Source organism: Zonotrichia leucophrys, chromosome 1 (genome assembly GCF_028769735.1).
Source record: "Zonotrichia leucophrys gambelii isolate GWCS_2022_RI chromosome 1, RI_Zleu_2.0, whole genome shotgun sequence".
Taxonomy (NCBI): Eukaryota; Metazoa; Chordata; class Aves; order Passeriformes; family Passerellidae; genus Zonotrichia; species Zonotrichia leucophrys.
The window spans coordinates 50,895,736-50,915,657 of record NC_088169.1 but is presented as its reverse complement, the minus strand read 5'-3'; the positions used below and the strand labels follow the sequence as shown (position 1 = coordinate 50,915,657).

Below are 19,922 nucleotides of genomic sequence, written 5' to 3'. Positions count from 1 at the left end.
CCACACATAGAAAAATACTCATAATGCTCCAATTAAGAGTACATTCTTAAGTCCTGTCTACAAAATCTCAACATTCTTTAGTTTGAGACCACCACCATGACTAAGTAAGGTACGAACACCACAGTGTATGAACTGCCCTGTGTTGCAACGTGATTTTCTGAACATGCTCATTTGTACATTCTACAGTATTTCACAACACATATAATGTTTCATTTCAAAAAAGCTAGCCAAGTAAACACATTTCCCATTTTCCACAGACATGATTCTGCAGTTTGCTAACTAAAGAGGGTGTCTGGCAGTATCTCAGATTTGGGGCTGACTTTTTTAAGAGTACATGAAAAACGGGCTGTTTTAACTTGCCATTTGACAATTGAATCATTCTCCCTTAAACCTAGTAATTTTCACTCTCCCAGTAACTTTACTATTTACTTGTGCCCAGTCCAGTATATTGCTGTTTGGTGAATGTATTTTCAAGTCATACAGATCTGAGCCCAGATCAAGTAAATCTGAAACACAAGTCCAGATTAATTAGTTCCTTCCAGTCAGTGAGAATGACTCTTTGGGCTTTGCCAATTCTACCACAACTTCTCTTCCTCATCCTTTCCTCTTCTCAGAGGAAGCCATCTGCCACTGGCTCAAACCTCACACTCAGCAATGACAGCTTGGTGACAGACACAGAACGGAAGACATGAAATAGCCCTTTCTGATTTGAAGGACTTGGCGTCTCCAACTTACCTCCACACTAGCTCCTCTCATATAGAATCACAGAATGGCTCAGATTGGAAGGGTCATTGAAGATCAGCTTCGCAGGTTCCAAACCCCCTGCCATGGGCAGGGACACTTGACTAAACCAAGTTGCTCAAAGCCCCATCCAACCTGGCCTTGAGCACTTCAAACAGCAATTTCAGCTTTATCATGAAAACATCTTATCATGGAGCTGAAAACAGAAGTCTCCATCTTCCTCTAGCAGAAATAGCTCTCCTTTCTTTTGTAATTGGGTTACAGATAACACAAGTGCTCTGTCCAGAAAGCTTTAATACCTTGTAGCTCTCATGCCTGGTAAGACAACTGGCGGACAGAGACTCACACATGTCACAGGCTGAAGGTAAGCAAGAAAGAGATATTTACTTTCCACTTGAACTGATATTTCTCTTTACCTGTGCCTAATGTCATCTCTCACTTCTTTCATCACCTTATTCACAAAAGTCAATACAACCTCGAGTAAGAGCTGATGTATCTGAGGACTGACTGACACTGATGCTGGGCTGGAGCTGCTTTAGAGCCACCACAAAGACAAGAGGTGCTCTGTGCCTCCAGTACTATACAAGCAACAGCTTAAAAAAAATCACAGAACTGTTTCTAAATCTACCTATACATGCTAAAAACAACAAGGATTCTAAAACTAAAAATAATATCAATATTCTGCCAGAAAAAAAACAGTAAATATATGAAGTTCCCTTGATGATTCTACAGGAGTGAGTTTTTGCAACTACCAATTTAGCGTGACACCCTAGAAAAATCAGTAAAAAACAACAGGTCTAAGGGTGATTTTTTTCCCCAGTTTCTCCCTTAGAGGTTGCATACCTTCGATGGCTATGATTTAATCACTTAAAATGAGTGATACTCAGAAGACACTCATCATATTATTAAATGAAAAAACCCAGAATAATGGAAGCAATATCACACTGACATCTCATACATTTTTATCGTCTACTTCTGTATTCTAAGAATTCTCTGTACATCTTCACTGCAGTTATTCCTTCATCCTTCTAAGTTTAAGTTAGTGTCTTCTCTCCAGACTCCTCTGGAGGCATTTATCTTACAATCAATCCTGCAATATGAAATTCATTTTGTATTGTCACAATGGCTTCACATGAAAACAATCCTAATTTTAGCAGGATTCTTATGCTGTAAACCCTTGTTCCCATCTTGACTGACTTTGCAGTAATCCATGTAGTTTATCTGGCTACACAAAGAACTAGGGTTACTTTGATATCATTATCTTCCTATGTTTGCTATCCATAAACCTTCACACTCAATTTTTGAGGCACGGTTATGATCCTCAATGAACAATTCTGTATACCTGTTCTGACTTCAGCCATATACAACCCTATCTTCTGCTTTGATTATCTGTGGACTTTAAAAATAACCAAATTAAAAAAAAAACCACTCCACCCTAAAACTCAAGCAGTGCCCTTTCTCAGTCTTCCCTCTACAAACACCAAGAAGAGTTTTTTGCAGTTTACTGACCTCCCCTTCAGCTTAAAGCTTCAGCACACAAGTTACCAACAAGAGTCTCCATTGTTTTCTGGGATTTTGCAACACTGCCATTTTCCACTTTTTTGTGTTTTTTTCTGCATATGAACCTTCATTTCCACAGGTCCCTAATTCCCTCCTCCTGTTCATTAATCTTCCTGCCTCCTCACAGCCTCTTCCACTGTAATCCATAGCCATTGCATGGGGTAAGTCAAAAGCAAGCTGCCCTTACCAGATACAACCAGCCTGAAAAACAACACAGTTGAATCCTTCCTTAGCATCCAGAGAGACAAACAGATCACCTTCAGGATGTCAGACACTATTTACAGAACCACTGGGCAAAGCATTTCTGCTTAGTTCAACTGGCTGATGAGAAGAGCAGCACTGCTTGGCCCATGCAGGGAGGTGTCTGAGGTCTCCTACCTGCTCTCAGTCCTTGCTCTCACAAGACACACAGCTCACAGACACAGCCATCTTATCTAAGACCCTGACCTACAGGTTTCAGCAGTCCTTGCTTGCCCACACCATCAATGCCTCTGCACACTGAGGACCTGATCCTTACCAGCACCTGCGCAGCCACCTGCCTTCCTCCCTCCTCCCATTTCCAGGATAAAATCCTCCTGCAACCCCAGACGAAGGCAGACCTAGGCTCATCCTTGCCTTAATTAATATAGCTACATAAGGCCAGCCACCAAAAACACCTTTATAATCTCCAACCAAAGCACATTTCATAGGGAGTAAGGATGTTTTGTATAAAACGTGGAAGACATCTTGGGGGAAAATAATCCAATGGCTTGAGACACAAAATCTTACCCCAGTCTAAAACAGAGGCACAGATTTGCATGTTCATATTCCTTCAAATTACTTATCTTTTCATCCCAATATATCATATCTTCTTAAAAACTCTGCCTTGCCACCTCCTCATGGCCACAAAATTACTAGCACTACAACCAGCAGAAAAACACATGGCTTTTCTGCAGGAAAACCCAAAATCTCACCTCATCTCTGCTCTGGAGGTGTTCTTCTCCAGATTAAGAGAGCAGGGAATACAAGGCTTTCCTGCTCTTATCTTTGGGAATGGCTTGAGGTTCCTTCCTGCCTCCAACCACCTGATTGCTCCTGCACAGCCATAGCTGTTTTGGGAGATGAACTGGGAAAATAACACATGTTAAGAATAACTCAGTGAAAAAGAAGAAGTTTGGGCAATTTCTTGACCCACTCCAGTCTGCTGACAGCAGAAGCTGTCTGAGTAACAGAGGGACACGCACCATAGGAGATGGGTGGTAACTGGAACCACATAAGCCAGTACTGACATCAGAAGAAGAAATTAAACCATGGCCACCAGGACCTCAGATTGACTGAACCGAGACCTGCTCCTCACTAAAGGGTGCACAGAGGCAATCTTCACCCAGCAGTCAGCACTCACAACATGAAGGCAACACTGCTGTATGCTTCTCTCATACTGGTGCCCCTTTCCATCCCCCCACCATAAATCTAACACCAATTTCAAGATAACCCAACACTGTCCTCCAGGGATAAAGCAGCCTTCCATTTAAAAAAATTCAATGAGGCCAGCAAGACCAAATTATAACCAGAAGTTTTTAAAAGCAAGTGTATATGAAAATTCTTATACAATAAAAGTTATCCAGTAAATGTAATTTACTTAAGCTTATCACACGATCTCTTGCATGAACATAACAAGGAGCATTCAACTCCCTCCAGAGTTTTAAAACATTTACAAGACATGAATGACAATTTACAGCATCTAAACTTCACCATGAAGAAAGTATTCCACGTTGCACTCTATCAGTGGTAAGGCATTATCTGACTTTTAAGAGAGACCATTTTTTCATTTTGTCTGGAGTTGACCTGTTCAACACAGGTGAAACTGGAGCCAGGGCTCCCAGTATCCCTTTTCAGAATCCCTTTTCCATTGAAACTCAGATATTTTTTTTTCCCCAGTCCTCCAGCATTCAGAATTGGCTATTACACCAAGAAATACAGAATTATTATAAATGTCATTCCTTGGACATGCAGCGACTTTCAACATGGCCAGAACTCTAAAGAGATATTAATTTAAAAGCCTGAACCAACAGTTTAGGATTTCCTCTAAGCTGCAGCTTTCTGAAGTCAATATTTGTAAATCATATTTCATGTTTCCAAGGAAACCAAGTGGGTAATACCTCATGCAAACAGCCTCCTTCAATACACTTTTCAGGGCTACAAGGCTCACAGAAGTTATTCTCAGTCTGACAAAGAAGTTACACTTTTCCTTGTATCTTCCAAAAAAACGTATCAGCATGCAGAGGCAACTGAAGTTATGTACACAGCAAGCATCTACAGAAATCTCTCTGGACACTGCCATCTGAAGCACACATCTTATAACCATTGTATTACTCAGCTTTAGTATGTATTTTTCCCAATGGTAGACCTAAAAGTGTCCTGAGTAAACAGCATTACATTCATTTTGCATGTGTAAAAATGAGGCACTTACTAAATTACTTCCAACTCATCAGTGTATCACTTACAGTGTGTATCTCACCACCCTCTCTAAAAACATTATTATGCATCTCATAGTAAAGTTCAAATATTAATGAAGATAGAAATCAAATCCAGGAACAGAGCAGCATATTGTAACAGAATGCTGCTTCCTTGATCTTTTTTCTACTATTTTTCTTATTTGACAGATATTTACATCAATTTAAGGCATGACTGCTCACTGCAGCCTGCAGACACAAAATAAATGGTGAGGAGCACAAAATATACTGAACGTAATTTTGTTGATAGGATCTTTGGAAAATGCAAGATCATAAGCTAAGCAGCAATAACATAATATCGTTACCTGAAAAAGAAAGGAGGAAAAAGTCTTAAACAGAAAGAACAAGTTTATGAATTCCACTTTCATAACTGTGAAGACTTAAAACTTTAAAACAAAATGCCTGCAACAGTATTTTTGTTGCAGGCTCTTGCACACTGAAGGCAGATCAAAGCAACACAGAAATTCATTCTCCTGTCTGTTAGAAGTTCTGTAAGACTTCTGTTTCCAAACAGCCAGGTAATGTGCTTTTACACGATATATTTAAGGAGCATTTTGTGTCCAAACATTCCTGCTGAAAAACAAAGACTCTGAAGCTTCATCAAAAGAAAAATACATATCACAATAGAAAAATACATCTCTCACCCTCTCATCTGCTCACATCTATCTACAATACACTTTCAGCAACTGTTCTACTACACAAAACATACCCAGAGCTCAAGATGCTGCATTTTGCTTACTCAGAGAAACTCAACCCTGGTTAAGACATGAATGCTTTCTGGTGGCTCAGGGTAACCAAAGAAACAGCAGGTCTTCAAGAATCTCCTCTGGAAGTACTATGCAGAGAGCCAAACTCACGGGCTTCAGCCGTAGCAATTCACTGCATCCAGCATGAATCTGCAACTTACAAAGACATATTCAAGAGCAGCACATAAAATAAAACCCAAAACCTTGAAGGAGAAGCCAGAACACTTCTGGCACTACAACAGAGGATTGTTCTAACAACAAAAATGAATCCATTGCACCAGAATCACTTAAAACACCAGACATCACACTAGGTACATAAGCTTATTTGGTAAGCAGTGAAAACCAGTTTCTGCCTTGCAGCAAGTCTCAAAGTTGCCTGCAGAATAAAAAACGTCATTTCACAGGTCATGACTGAGATGATAGCAATGGACAAGACATTCAGGGGACAATAACCAGTGCTGCAATAACAAAAATCCATGTAGCATGCTAAGTATACTCAGCAACAAGTAGTTTTCAAAACACCTAAGTCAACACTGAGCTACAAAGGGCTTTCTTTTGCCACCATTTACTCATTAAACACACACTTTCACTTTTCTTGGACCATCTATGTCCTCTCCACAGCCCTAAATTTAGTAGTTTCTCTCCACTGCATCCTGCCTTCATTCCAGAGAAGGGCAATGCGCAGAGTCCAAGAGCACCACTGGGAAACAGATGGGAAAGAACAGAAATATCTTCCCAAGATCCTGGAGGCAGAACAAACACAAGGACACATAGAAAAGGCAGACCACACCCAGACTGCAAGGAGCAGGACCCTCCTGCTGGATTGCATGTGAAGTCATGGTCACCTCAAACCTCAGCTGTGCCAGTTACAAAAGAGCAGGACACATAAAGCATCAGACAGCCCAACCTAAATTAAAGAAATTGAGTTGCTTTCCATGTAGCAACTTGTGAGGTACCACAAGCTTTTCCAAAGGTACAAGACACCAGCACTGAGCCACCATGTGCAGCTCCAGCTGCCTATGGCACCAACCCAGAAACCAAGGGGTTACTGCTTCACCATGCTGTTTTCAGGAACTGCTGCAATACATCCTCAGCAGAAATTCAGGGCTCCAGGGACCTATAACAGGCTATGTCATCTATAACACAAAAATGTAAATTAAGGTTTTTACATTTAGAACTGTGCAATTGAAACTAATTTTGCATTAAAAACCCTAAAACCTCAAAAGTAGAAATAGATAAAAGGGCTAACATTCGTTGCATGGAGAAAGCAAGAGCAACACTACTGGTGAAAAAAAAGAAACAACACCTAAAGATTCTACTTGAATAAAAATATGGAATCAGTATTAGCCTTTGCAGGGAAAAGATTTTAAGCTAATGACCACAAATGCTTTAGGCTCACATTTCTTCTCTGCCATGCAAAGCACTGTACTCAGATGACAAAGTTCAAAAGTTCTGTGTCGAGACGTTCATGAGCTTCATTCAGGAGCCTTGCACATCACTGCCAGATAGCACAGGGCTCTTTCTTAATAAACTGGTGGCTCCTAAAGAACATGAAGATCATAAACAATAGCAAGCTCAACAGAGGAAAGTGAAAGCATCCCACTGGAGGCCTCAAGAGACACTGCAATGAAGAACAGTCTGTCAAGGAGGAGGAACGGGAGCAAATTCTGGGACTAGCAAATCACCAGAAGTCAACTGGATCTTAGAAAGGTGGGATCTTTCCTCACATCCCAATTTGTTTTGCAGTAGCAGCGCATGAGGTGACTGTAAAATTAGCTTTGTAATCTATTAAGTTTTCCTTTTTAGAAACACAGATAAGTAAACACCCATTTGGACTCCTCTCATGAGCATAAAGAGAGATTCTTTCATCAGAGAGTCTCCATCATGCGGTGATGTATTTCTAGTGCTCTTTACCTGGTTTATTTTGCTCTCAGGCAGGTTGAAGCATTAATAAAACCTTTCCTCTGATCACCACTTTCCAGTTTCCTAACTTGCTGCACAAGGCTAGACTGCACAATGGTCCTTGTTTCCAGCCCTGATCCTTTTCACAGGATCTGCACTAGTTACGTCAATTTGCAAAAAGAAAGCAAAACAGCCAACAAGCTTCCTTTGCCCTCTTTGAGGAAGAAGCAAATTACCTTTCCAGTTGTACTGCTTTTTGATAGCTCTGTGTCCTACATCATTTTGCCTGGCTCCATGACAAATACAAGTAGAAAGGAAATTATCACATTGAATGAAACTACACAATGTAAAAACTGGCAAGCAAAACAATCTTGCTTTGGTCTTTAGTTGCTATTTCAAGAAGATAGGGAGAAAGCAGGAAAAAAAAAGGAGAAAGGCACACCTTTAGTATCCCTGTAAAATAAGGTTACTTATGATCACAGTTTTAAAGTCAGAATATGCAGAAATTAAGTTTTATTTAGGTAACTGTATCTCTTTGAAGACTGAGGAAGTAGAGCAGTGTATACTTAACCATTGTGAAATGTCTCTAAAAAAAAGACTAAATAATTAAAGTGAAAAGGTCTGGTTTGTTTGAGAATCAGCAGGGCTTCACAGATAAGATTACTGTTAAAGAGCAAAACTTCCCCACGTTGAGCAAAGCTCAGCAAAATCACCAGGTTTTCTTAGTAACTCTTTTCAAACTGGTAGGATTAATGAAAAGCAGTTGCAGGGGAGAGGGAGCGGACTATCCCATTATTAAATTTGAAACAATCTCTAAAAAGGAAGAAAAAAAAACCCAAAACCAAAAAACACAGTAAGAGACTTAAAGGTCTGAGAAGTGCAGCACCACCTAAGCACACCAAACTCTGGAGGAGCCTGGGTGCTCCTGCTCAGCTGCTACCTTTGGCCAATGAGCATCCCATTTCATACTTTAGATAACACACTGAATGGAAATGACCAAAAAGGCACCTGAGAACTGCAGTATCAGTGTCATCAGCCAAGAATAAATCAAATATTTGAAAAAATTATCTTCATATGCAGTTTCACAAAGCAAGAGCAGCTGGCCAATCCTACCTTTTGACAATGTTTAGAAGGAGCAGGTTAACCAAGGCTGCTCCAAAACCTGTCTGGTAAAGAAATGGCTTTTTCCTGCAACACTATTATATGTTTCAATAAAAAATTCTGACTCTTATTTAATATTTTCACCAAAATTATATTTGAATTTATGAAACCAATTTACATTCCTTCTTTCATCAATGCCCAAGCAATACCCATTTGCTGTTAAAGTTTCAAAGAAACTACTTACCCTATAAAAAACACAGACTAAACAAAACTGAAACACAAACTAATCAATAAGCAAATGCAGAACAGAATATCTTATTTCTCACAGCTTATTCAACCACCACAAATTACTGGATCATCCATAAGTTGAAAAAAATCTACCATGAGCAAATTAAACTGGGTAAAGACATTTCTCTTACAGTATTTAAATATAAACAATATGCTGAAAGGTGATAGCTACTAGTTCTAAAACTCCCCAGGATATTTTTAACAGAAATTTAGAGGTTTTTTAATAACAAAATACAATTTTTCCTTTATTCACCATAAAAGTTTATAACACTAACACATATTATTAAGATATTTAAAAAAAACTGTCATATCAAAAAGAAATCAAGATATCATTAAAAATTATTTTAATTATGTTTTCCAGGGTTTACGAGTTCTAAGTACAGTTGACAAAGTCAATCATAAAACTGAACTACCGAGTAAATCAGAAACACATCAGCCATACCATAATATTAAAGACCTGAAAATTCAAACACAGCAAATGAACATTAATTCCACAAACTTTTAAAATGTACAGGGCATGCACACAATGCATTCTCTCAAAGAGCAATTTGAGTATACTCTGTGTAACAACTATTTTGTCCACTGTGTATCAGCACACTAAGCATCACTTACCCAAAAGACAGCACGAGGAAAGGAAAATGAGTAAGAACTGCAGAAACCAAACAAGATTTAAACTGATTGTTTAAATCAAGTTTTCCTGCCCACTACTTTGAAGTCAAAATTATTTAAATCAATTCACCGTCTTTAACAGCCACAAAGTAAAACACTGTTCAATTATGCATATTCTGAAAATGAAGACAGAGAAGGAATTGACAGGAGACTGGTTGACCACTCATTTAAGAGACAGAAGTACAACAAGGTTAAGTGGCTGGAAGCCAAATACATGGCTAAATTCAGGGAAGAAATAATGCATAGAGATTAGAGTAATTATAACCACTGGAACAGCTCACCAAAGACGACAGTTGATTGCCCACTGCATAAAGTTTTTTACATTACAAACATCTACTCACAGAATGTCCCAGCTCCAAGAGACCATGCAGAGTTTGTGCAGGACAAGGTGATACTCTACTGATGGCATTATTGAAATTGAATTAGATTATCACAATGGTCTCCTCTGATACACAAATCAATGAAACTACAATTTGTTCCCATGAGAGATATTATAATATATCTTTCTTCTCACTTCACCAAGTCCTGCCTCCAGTGAATATACTGAATTCAACATGTACACCTCCTGTAAGCTATCTGCTCAAATGCCAACCTGTCCACCACCAAGACTCTGAACATATGTGGCTAAATTCCAACTTGTTCATCCAGGCAGAAATCCCTAAAAGTCTTTGCAACTTGTATGTTGGTTAAATGTGGCTTTGTGGGTTTACTTCTTCTATGGCATTTCAGCACTGTCAAGACACTTTTAGGACACAATTTCTGTACTTGACACCACTGCCAAACCTCAAGTTCAAAACAGCTGCAGTCTAGTCATTCAACTTTTAAACTGAAAACTCTATAATGTCTGTCAAATACTGACTGGAATTACTGTTTTAGATCATACCAAATTATTGCCATAGCATGTGTCTCATTTCTGTTCTTTCCTTCAAAAATTACTGTTACAGATTCTTTGAGAGATTAGAATTTTTGTGTTTTCTGAACTAGTTCTAACATTGTCTAAAACAAGGAGAATATTTCCACTCATTATTTTTGTATTTCTAATACATTAGCAATATGAAAAGACTTTTCACACTAACCTCATGTTTCTATTTTTGATATCACAGTAATATGCAAGGAGTCAGCTTGGGTATGGGAGTAACCCTAGCCTGCTCTGATCTGAAAGACACTACAGCACTCACAATCAAATGCAGAGAACATCTTCTCCCCACCCTTCTCTCTCTGCCTGCTCCAAGGACTTGCCAGTTAGGCACTGAACTACTGAGTATATAATCCTTAAGCAAAGTAAGTAGCAATTTTAGCAAATATATACACATGCACACATATATTTATTATATATATATATATATTTATATAAAAATAAATGTAATCTATAAAGGCTTCTTTGGTCAGATGTCTTGAAAACACAACTGTACAAGTAGACATGTTAAGAAAAAACAGGGGTGGGGAGTTGTTAAAGTGGCTAAGGTTTTTCTTAAAGGGAAGCCACTTTCAAATAATCCAGTATCCAGAAAATGTGGCTGCTTATAAGAATTCAACAGCTTTTTAATGACAAGGTCATCAACAGAAGGGCTGCAGCAAGAGGAAGAGAGCAGCATTCCTCACCCAAAGAGAGGCTGAGCAGCGCTGCCGGCAAGAGGCAGAAAGCAGCGCAATAATTAAACATACAAGGATGAGAACTGAGGGATGGGAAAATGCAGCATCAACTGCACTCAGAATCCATCACAAGGAGGAACTTCCTTCTTTTACTTTAATTCCTCTTTTTTATTTCCTTTTTGTTTAAGACAAGAAAAAAAGATGTGTCCATGAAAGCCACACAAGTGGAACTTCAGTCGTATTGGGGGGAGATGTGGGATCTGAAAGTATAATTATCTTTCATTTCTGTTTATGGACTTCAAGCTATGACCTCAAGAGGACTTGGGTACCAAACCACTCTGCTCCTGATGCTGTCCCTACTATAGAAAATCCCAGCCTGGCTGGTTCTACCTGCTCTCACAATATATGGGCTAAGTTAAACACCAAATAACTAAAGCCACAAGAAGAGCCCACAGAAACTGCTATTCCTTCTTCACCACCACCAGAGCCTTCAGGGCCTCCAGTGCTTCTGCCAGGATTTGAGTACCGCACGGGTTCTCTCACTTATTTTTTAACAAGTACAATGTACTCGTTTACGTGTGAACTAAACATCTGAGACTTCCCGTACTGTAAGCCAACAGAGAGGTTTTCTGAAGGCCTTTTGACCATAAGAATTACTCTGGTGTCATGATTTTAGTACACACTTCTGAGGCAAGGATGAGCCAAGCTCTTCTTTTTTGGAAAAGGAAAGTACTTTATTCAAACTCTCCACCAGAACTGACTTAGGCAGGTGTCTGTGATTGCTATGCATAGAGTTCAGTTTTCCATCCCTGCCTATCCCACATACTTCTTTAGCATTGCAATGCAGAAGAAATGCTGTGTTTCTAAATGCAGCAAAACGTGAAACCCAAAGGACAGCACATTTCCAGCAAGCACAAAATAAATCTATCTCAGATACTGGATGGGATGCAAAGCAGAGAAAGTGCACTAAATCTCTCATTATTTTTTTTTAAGTTTATTATGTTTAATTGTTTGATGTGACTGTTGAAAACTTTATCCCACTAACGCCACAATAAAAAATTACAAATCCACCATCTTCTCAAAACAGGAGGTATCCAAGTATTAAGATTCACTCTTTCAAGATAGACATTTTAGCTAAATGTTGATTTAGCTGAATATGTATCTCAAAAGTAAAAGTGAAAATGGCAATGCTATCAGAAATAGCAGCCTCCAAATCTGTCTCCTAACTAGACCAACTCTGCATCCTCTCACTTTCAAAACCTCATTTTTTCCTTTCAAAATTGTGTAGAGCACTGTCTATGCAAAAGATTTCCTTGGCTAGATGGAACAAGTGAAAAATTAAGTTGCCTTATAACTGCTACCAATTTATAGAAAGTGGAAAGGAATGTTTTTCTCTACTTTTTTTTTCTTAAGAAAAATCTTTTCATTTCCCACTTGGAATTTTCTTGCAACTGAAAGATTCTCTGAAAAAGGAACTGGAAGAGCTCCAACTACTGTCCAACACTTTAAAAGATTTCAAAGTGTCATCAATCACAGCTCTTAACATGCTCTTCTAGAGCACTGCCAACTCGTATTTGAAGACTAACTCAAAAGTGTTTCATGCCAGCATTAAACACTCAAAATAAAGACAAATACAAAACAAAAAAAAAAAAAACATTTCTATATTAATCTGATTTTAAGTTAAGTCCTGCTCAGATTCCTGACAAATGTTACTACATAATACTAATAGTCATTATCTTCCCTTTTTTCTAGGATTAATTAGCAATTGATATCATTAATCAAATATCTCAGTGGCTACCTCAGATAGCAACATATTATTATACCTGCTATAAGAGGTCCCTTCAATTCTCTGTAGCCCATCTTTAAATGCTGGTACCATAGGGAAAAAAAACAAAGAATTAATATCCATGGTAAATAACAAGTCACAGGTATTCTTTGAAACTGATGTAACAAATTCCTAATACTGCATATTCCAGTTAACAAACTTCAGCCATTTCAACAGAAAAGCTCAGTGAATGGTTCTTCAAAATCTGATTTGAAAGTATCTGAGAACACTGAGTATCTGAACCAGCCACTTCTGACAACTTTGGTAGTAAAAAAAATGAAAAAAAAAATCAGTATTTTTTCTATAGAGTACTTTTTTAAAAAAAACTTTCCCTCGGGTATCCACAGAGAGAAATTGCTGGGTTACAGATAGTTGCCTTTACCCCTTCAGTGGCAGCCTGTCAAGACTTGAACAAAGTATATGACAATTAGAGATCACTCACGCTCAGGAAGGCTTCCAGAGCTCACTGATAGCATCTCCAGCTCTGCGAACGGACCTGACCTTATTTCCAGCTGGCCTGAGCTCTGCACACACCCCCTGCACCCACGCAGCCTGCCAGCATCACTGTGCTGCCCATGCTGCTGCCAGGGACCTGTAAGGCTCCACAACAGAGATGCAACACCACCACCAGAAAGCTCTTCTTGGACAGGGCAGAGAAAAAGAAATTATTTAGGCAGTCGGCAGGAGGGAGGATCAGCATTAGCACACCAAACCTTGTGCTCTTTGCTGCTCTGACCACTGGACAACACCCGGCGTTAATAGGGAATTAGGGTCAGTGCTTGCCACCTTACAGAGCGGGTAACAAAGTGCCTGTCCCAGGTGACACATGACAAAAACGAGACTAGAACTCGGGTCTCCCAACATGATACATCATCTGATTAATTATCCCCTTAGCAGCGCCGATGTCCAAGGTCATGCATTTGATTGTTCTATGTTTAAACAACGAGAACGCACTCGCCCCACAGCCAGGCCAGGAACAAAGCTCGGGATTTCTGAGTCCCATCATTACTCTGCTATGTAGCAAATACCGTGCCAGCCATTAGCAAAGAGCACGCCTCATTCCCGTCCTGAAGGCTGGTTCACAGAGAGGACAAAAGCTTGCTACTGCTAACCAGACATTCCTTAACTCAAGTGGTGCTGGTCTGCGCTGCAATGCCTAACGCTCTTACTGCCAGCACTGCCAGCCACCCACAACAGGACAAACACCATTGCATGAGATGGCGTTTCTTACAAGAAACAAACAAACAAAATTTACGAAAACAGTTCTATGTAAAAATAAACAACCAGATTAAAAAAAAAAAGCACAGACATTACTAGGACAGCATTCAGAGGGTCAGAAATATCAGCGTGTGACAGTCTTGGCCAACTTTATTTAGTATCACTGAATATATACTTTTAATAGTCTTCAATCATAGTATTTCCCTTGATCCTTACAAACAGTTTTACTTCCAATAAACCTTAGCTTTTGCATCCTTGTGGTTTTACTGGACTTCAAAAAAAAAAAAACAAACAAAAAACAGCAAGCCAACACTGAGGTAAGTCCTACCCTTGCAGCTGAAGGAAATCTTCTGGCACAGGAGTTGATGTGTTGTGCACAGATGTTGAGTGCATGAAGAAACAGACAGTATAAAGCATAAAATCCCTGAATATACATCACATGACTTAACATATTAACTCCCAAGTTTTACCACGTATTTGAGAAAAAAATACTGGGATCGCTCATGCCACCATGCCATCCCAAAAATCCAAGAGATTACAGAAATAGCTACAGAACCAAGACACACCATAATTTTCATTTGTCTTCTCCAGACCAAAACACATCATTCTGCAGCAGACATAGATGCAAAATAAAAAGTATATAATAATTCAGTTTTGTTTTAGTACCAAGTTTAGATAAGGCTTTCTAATTCATATGAAGAGCTATTATACTGAACTCAAGGAAGTCCACATAAGCTCAGTGTTACATACAACATAGATACACTTTCTGGCAAAGCCACGCTCATTTTCCCTCTTCTTCCTGTCTCTCAGTATTACTTTAAGAGCTTTCTGCAGTCAAAAGGTAAATAGAACTAATTAAAGAACAGCCTAGCTTTTTCACATTGTAGAATCACAGAATGTTCTGACTTGGAAGGGACCTGCAAGATCATTGAGTCCGACTCTTAAATGAATGGCCCACACAGGGACAGAACCCACAGCCTCGGCATTATTAGCATGCTGTGAGCAACTGAGCTCATCTCCTATAGTCACTGCTTGGGAGCAAACAAGAGCACAGACTTCACATGAACTTCAACCCTATCTGTCACACCAAACTCTGCAAAAGTAGGAAAAAGTTCACATATTCAGGGCACAAAATCTAAGCAAACTTTCTGCACAGAAGATTCAAAATGCAAACACAACAGTCCTAGCTGGAATTTTTATATATATATATATATATATATATATATATATATATATATATATACACACATATATATATACACACACACATATATATAAAAACCAAAACGGACTCCACAACTTTCCTCAGATGGGTCCAATTTTACCCACTTTTGCAACAGTGCCACAAGGTATGATCAACACTTCAATCAAGTTTGTCAACATATGCCTGTCTGGCTATAAACTAATGCAATCATTTTGACACTGAATCATCAAGCACAACTTTTGCTGTTGTTTGGAGGTTGTGTTTACCAGCAACTTTAAAAAAATCATTCAGTTGAAGCAAGAGGACTGTCTAAAGTTCAGCTGTTGAACACAGCGTAAGATTACATGGAACTTTTACCAATGACAAACAATGTTGACAGTGCCATCCGTACTTTAGTGCAAAAGCACTTTCTGATGTAAGCAGGAATTTAATTTTTAAAAAATTCTTTTTTACTGCATAGGAAACAGACATTTCATGCTTCCACATTTTGCACCTGCAAGACTCAAAACTTGTCTTACAGATACAGCACAGTGCAATTGGCACAAAGGAAAAGAAAACCCTCAACCTGGCTGCTCAGTACTTTACTTAACAACTCACTTTGAAACAGCATGTTTATTACACGTTTTCCCCTTAGCAGGAAAAGAGAGCATGCTTGTGTTTGCAGCTCCTCCTCTTTCAAAGACACACAGCTGCAGCTGTAGTAAACAACCACTAGTCAGGAGCTGAGAAGGTCAAAGTCTGGGTGCTGCATCCATTTCAGCTTTTCTAAAAACAAAAGTTTTATTTCAGGAAATTAATTTTTTTACTAATTTTGTAGTTAAGCCAAGGAAAGGCAAACCGCAATCATTCTCCAACAAAAGAAACCAAGGCACAGTATTTCAAAAACCACAAGCAAGACACTTCAGTAAAAATAAGTGCTTTCAGAGCTCCATCTTTATTAATGAACAAACACATCATTTACACTTTCCTATTTTACTTGATTCAAACTAAGACTTGGTCAAAACCAACTTTGTGCTGATAAGACCTTCTCCACGAAGCAAACAACACTCACTGAAGGAAAGAGCAAGGAGGTTGGCCACGCAGAGAAGTGGTGCCAGCAGCCGAGCAAGGTTCACTTAGGTCAGCCAGCAGCCTGGAGCAAGGAGGCTACAGCACTCCATCTCTGGGAGTGCTTGCATAAGTGGACATCATGCACCCAGCCATGACAAAAGGGCACTCAGCTTTCCCTTATTTTACAGACCATCCAAAATCTAAGCAATGGCATACCCTAGCAGCACTGAGAACTCCACCAAATTACACAGATGTTCTGCAACCCCCGGTGCAGCAGAGACCTCAACAAGCACCCAGGAAAGGCACTGCCCACTTTCCTCAAATACATGGTCTGTATGTCTATTTAACTGCGCTGGTTACCATCACACACCACCTTGGTCCAGGCAAAGAGAAAAGCAGTCACTGCCACGGGGTTCTGCAGCACAAGCCCTTCACTGACCCCATTCTAACATCTCCCAGGGCAAGAGCTATTTCAGCCCCACATTTCTGCCTCCTCTCATCTGGACTGAAATTCTGCTCATGCATGTTCAGGTCTGGCTGATCCTGACAGAAACAGCTGGCATAGGACTCCACGATTAGCCTGTCCCAGAATCTTAAAGTTTATTTTTAAAAGTTGTTACACAGAGTCTTCTTGGGCTGTCAGGGGCCTTTCCAGAAAAGGTTTTTCTACAAGAAAGCAAAGAAAGGCCTGGAAATATTATCATGAACTACTGCCGCGGGGGGAAAAGCCAGAATTAAAAATACACAATTTCCCATTCCCTCTATTTACAAGTCTGATCAGAAACAGAAAACAAACAGTATCTCCCATTTCCTAAACTCCTTCCCAGCCCATCCAGAATAGGTGCACTCACTCATCAAATGACCTACGGCATAAGCTTTTTGACAAAGATGCTTCTCCCCCCATAAAAGAGGTGCTCCTCAGACTGCCGCCCTCCTCCCAGTTCCACGCACAGTTAAGGAAAAAAAAAAAAAAAAAAAAAGGTGGGAAAAATACTAAAAGGAGGAAAGAAAAATAATGGAGAAGAGGCGAATGCCAGCAGTGGTGTTGGCCCGGGGAGGGGCGCGCATGGGTGTCACCACCATGGAGGGGTGATGTCATCCACCAGCCTCCAGCCCGGGCACCTGCCAGCAGCAGCAGCAGCAGCCTAGCAGCGGCTGCCAGAGCCTCCGGCAGCACGGCACGGGGAAAAAAATAAAAAGGCAGCGAAAAAAAAAAAAATCCGCAATGTTTCCCTTCGCTATGCGCGGTTGGTTTGTGACGATAGGTGACATGCCAGCTTGCGGAGAGCGGTTTCAACTTGATTACGTCCCATTAGAAAGATATTCAAGACACTCCCCCTCTCCCAGCACGAAATTAAAAAAAAAAAAAAGCAGCCTCGGTTTATGCAGCCTTACGTCACTAATAAAATGCTCCTATCGCCCCATCTGTGACCTATTCAGCACAGCTACTAATCCCACGCTGCGACCACTTTGCTGTTCCTGTGCATTTCAGAGTTGTAGACCAACCAGAGAGCAGAAAATGGAGCCCATATGCCAGCGCTATATAAAGCAGCCTCGCAAAGTTGCCGCGAATAATCTACCTGCCGTGGCGAGACGAAAAGTGAAAAGCAAAAAAAAAAAGAAAAACCAAAAAGGGTGGTGGAGGGAAGGAGAGTACCGTTTACTTCACGATGGGTAATTAAAAAAATGAACTAGTTTACTGTCTTTCTTAGGGGAAGGGGGGCTGCCAAGAGCTAGCAGGATTTTATAAGCTCTATACAGACCCCGATCAAGTGAACTTCTCTTCAGTGCTTCCTACCGGAACGGCTCCTACCTCCTCCCTAAGCGCACAAAATATCTTATTTCCCAAGCAAGCCCGTCTGCGGGACTAAATGCCACGCCAAAAAAAAAAAAAAAAAGCCCCAAAAACCGCTGTCTGGACCGGAGCATCGCATCCCTGCAAACCGCGGGGAGGAGAATATAAAATAACCCGTCTGGTCGCTCCTGTCCGCCTCCCCCAAAATCCTGCACCACCGCTGGTGGTTGGATGTTGGGGGAGGCGGAGAGGAGCCACATCTCATCCCAGAGGAAATTTCATCCCAGCAGCGGAAAGCTTTGGGAGGGCTTCACAGGGTGACGCTGATGCCATGGGGTAGGTAACCCATCTCCCGCAGCGGCTCTGGGCTCAGCGCTAAATGCAAATACCAGCGGCTTGCTCCCCAAGCTCCCGACTTCTGCAGGAGCGAGCATTTGTTCCACAGAAGACAATTATTTCTGTAGAAGGTAGTACAGCACGACACTCTTGCTTTTTTATTTTTCCCCCCATAGCGCGTTACAGTCCCATTTTTCTCCCCATTCAGCGTTACGCTCCGATTTTCCCCTCCACAGAGCGCTACACTTTATACTTTTTCGATATTTGTTTTTATGTATTAATTGCCCAGCCCCGAATGCGCACGGGGGCCGCCCGCCCCCACCCACACCCCCCCCGGGGACGGCAGCACAAAGGGCTGGGCGCTCCCAGCTCGCTGCTCATCACTCCCCGCTTATCGCTTTTCATTCCCCCCCCCTCGCTTTTTTCATCGCCACCCCCACCCCTTTTTTCCCCCTCCTAGAGCCTCAGCGGGAAAGTTGAGGGAAAAGTTCGGGCCGGCGCCTAGCACCCTACGCCGGTGTCGCTGCCGCCGGGGCACGGGCAGGGATGGAGCAGGCGGGAGGAGGGGATGGATGGAGCGGGGGAGGGAGCGGGGGAGGCAGGGCACCGCCGTTAACCCCCGGCTCGCCCCGGCGGCGCCGGGGGAAGCGGGGGGGCCGCCCTGCCCCCCCCTCCCGCTCTTCAAAATTATTTAACTTCAGCATAGGAGCGCTATTTTGTTTGTTTGTTTTTTTAAATAGAGGCTGGCTGGGACAGCGGCAGCAAAACCCACACACGTTAGCCGTTTATCCTACTAAGAAAGGGAATCGGCACAGACCTGAGCAGAAGCGACAGAGCAGGAGAAGAAACTGTTTCCTTCCCTGACACAGGATCCCCGCTCTCTGTCTGTCTGTCCGCCCGCCCCGCGCTCCCCAGGCAGTGCCCCGCGCACTCGCACCCCTCACCAGCGGAGGCAGCCGGCGGCCGTCCCCGGGAAATGAATGGGGGCAGCCCGGGGAGCCGCGGCGCTCGCTCGCCGCCGACTTACCCGCGTCACATGATGAGCCCGGGCAGGGTGGGCCGGGGGTGGAGGCTCCCGGCGCCGCCTGGCCGCGCCTCGCCTGGGGCCGCCGCGACACCCCGCCGGCCGCTCAGACAAAGGCTCCGGACCGGTGTCCCCCTCCCCAGCTACCGGCCCCTGCTCCGGCCACGGCGGGCGCCGGTGGCGTCGCTGGCATGCGGCGCGTCCCCGCCCCCACCGGCAGCCGGGCGGAGGGAGGGGAGGGAGGGAGGGGCCGCGCCCCCGCCCCGCGGCCGCCCCGGTGCGCCGCCCGCCCCGCCCCGGGGGGTGGGGACGGGAACGCCCGGCCGCGCCTCCCCCTCCCGGCCCCGGCCCCGGCCCCGGGCCGGCCGCGGGGAGGGG

At 42.0% G+C, this 19,922-nt stretch overlaps 1 protein-coding gene across 4 annotated transcripts in view; it reads right to left on the bottom strand.

Moving 5' to 3' along the window:
* Window positions 1-19,678, bottom strand: part of KLF12 (KLF transcription factor 12) — a 241,373-nt gene extending 221,695 nt beyond the window's left edge. For 2 of the 4 annotated variants that reach the window (XM_064713389.1, XM_064713400.1), the window contains exon 1: window positions 19,338-19,499. The gene's annotated coding sequence lies outside the window, so the exon portion shown is untranslated. Of the gene's footprint in view, window positions 1-17,252; window positions 17,272-19,337; window positions 19,500-19,547 lie in introns of those variants that run through there. The other 2 variants (XM_064713382.1, XM_064713410.1) reach the window with 2 other exon arrangements.
* Window positions 19,679-19,922: the final 244 nt, after the last annotated feature.